The sequence below is a fragment of the Physeter macrocephalus genome, chromosome 21, assembly GCF_002837175.3.
Source record: "Physeter macrocephalus isolate SW-GA chromosome 21, ASM283717v5, whole genome shotgun sequence".
In the NCBI taxonomy this organism is placed as follows: Eukaryota; Metazoa; Chordata; class Mammalia; order Artiodactyla; family Physeteridae; genus Physeter; species Physeter macrocephalus.
Window position 1 is genome coordinate 10,578,352 of NC_041234.1, and position 2,424 is coordinate 10,580,775.

Sequence of the window (2,424 nt, forward strand, 5' to 3'; positions counted from 1 at the left end):
GTGGCCTCTCCCGTTGTGGAGCACAGGCTCCGGACGCGCAGGCTCAGCGGCCATGGCTCACGGGCCCAGCCGCTCCGCGGCACGTGGGATCCTCCCAGACCGGGGCGCGAACCCGGTTCCCCTGCATCGGCAGGCGGACGCGCAACCACTGCGCCACCAGGGAAGCCCTGAACTGCGTTTTTAATTTGCTTTTTTTCTGATGAAAGGAGACCTTCAAATTGAAATGAAAAGAGGCTAACCAGCAGCACAAAACCACATGAAAATGTAAAACTCCCCAGTAAAGGTAAATAGATACACAACTATAGAATCCTGTAGTATAGTTATATAGCTATGTAAATCACTTTAAAATTCAGTATAGAAAATTTTTTTTTAAATGCAAAAAAAGTAACTATAAATCTGTGTTAATGGATATGTGATATAAAACAGGTAATTTGTGTCACCAATAACATAAACTGGGGGAGAAGGGTATGAACATTTAAAGGAGTTTTTATAGTGGTTTAAATTAAGATGTTATCCTTTCAAATATATTGTTATAACTTTAATATTGCAATGGTAACCAAAAAGAAAATATGTTTAGAATATACACAAAGGGACATGGGGAGGGAATTAAAACTTAACACTACAAAAAAATCAGTGAAATACAAAAGAAATAGACAGCAACACAATAATAATAGGAGAATTCCATACCCCACTTTTAGTTATGTATAGAACAACCATACTAAAAATCAATAAGGTAACAGAGGATTTGAACAACACCATAGACCAATTGGACCTAACAGACATGTATGGAATATTCCACCTAACAACAGCAGAATGAGCATTCTTGGCAAGTGCATATGGAACATTTCCCAAGATATCTTGAGACAAATGAAAACAAAACGAAACAAAGCTTATGGGATTCAACAAAAGCAGTACTATGAGGGAAGTTTATAGTTATAAATGTTTACCAAAAAGAAAAAAAAGGAAGAAAGATTTCAAGTCAACAATCCAAGTCTATACCTCGAGGAAGTAGAAAAAGATGAACAATCTAAATCCAAAGTTAGCAGAAGGAAGGAAACAATAAATATTAGAGCAGAGATAAAATAGAGACTATAAACAGAGTAGAAAAACTAAATGAAGCCAAGAGTTTTTTTTTTTTTTTTTTTTTTTTTTTTTTTTGTGGTATGCGGGCCTCCCTCTGCTGCGGCCTCTCCCGTTGCGGAGCACAGGCTCCGGACGCGCAGGCCCAGCGGCCATGGCTCACGGGCCCAGCCAGCGGCCGTGGCTCACGGGCCCAGCCGCTCCGCGGCATGTGGGATCTTCCCAGACCGGGGCGCGAACCCGGTTCCCCTGCATCGGCAGGCGGACGCGCAACCACTGCGCCACCAGGGAAGCCCAAGAGTTTTTTTTTAAAGATCAACAAAATTGACCCTATTCAGACTAACCCTTAGAATAACAAAAAAAAAGAGAAAAACTCAAATAACTAAAATTAGAAATGAAAGAGGGAATTACAACTGATACCACACAGATACAGAGGAGTGTATGAATAATTATATGTCAAAAATTGGATAACCCAGAAGAAACTGACAAATTCCTAGGAACGTACAACCTACCAAGACTGAATCATGAAAAAATAAAAAGTCTGAACAAATCTATAACTACTAAGGAGATTGAACCAGTAATCAAAACACCCAACAAAGAAAAGCCAAGGATCACATGGCTTCACTGGAGAATTCTACCAAACATTTAAGGAAGAATTAGCACCAGTTCTCCTCAAACTCTTCCAAAGAATTGAAGAGGAGAGAGTACTCCTGAACTCATTCTATGAGGCTATCATTACCCTGATAGGAAAACCAAAGACACAGTAAGAAAGGAAAACTACAGACCAATATCCCTGATTAATATTGACTCAAAAATCCTCAAAACAAAGAAACAATCTAGTAAACCAAATTCAATAACACATTAAAAGAATCATGCACTGAGGTTAAGTGGGAGCTGTCCTTGATATGCAAGGATAGTTCAACATATGTAACTCATTCAATGTAATACATCACATTAACAGAATCAAGGACAAAAACCACAAGGTCATCTCAACTGATGCAGGAAACAACTTGACAAAATTCAATACCTTTTCATGATAAGACCTCTCTACAAAGCAGGACAGAAAGAAATCACCTCAACATAATAAAAGTGGCATATGAAAAGCCCAAAGCTAACATCATACTCAATGGTGAAAGACTGAAAACTTTTCTTCTAGATGAGAAAAAAGACAAGGATATCCACCCTCACCACGTGTATGTTCTAGTCAGAGCAATTAGACAAGAAAAAGAAATAAAAAGCATGCAACTTGGAAAAGAAGTAAAATGATCTCTGTTCACAGATGACATGATCTTATATCTAGAAAGCCCTAAAAAGATTGCACCAAAAAACTATTTAACTAATAAA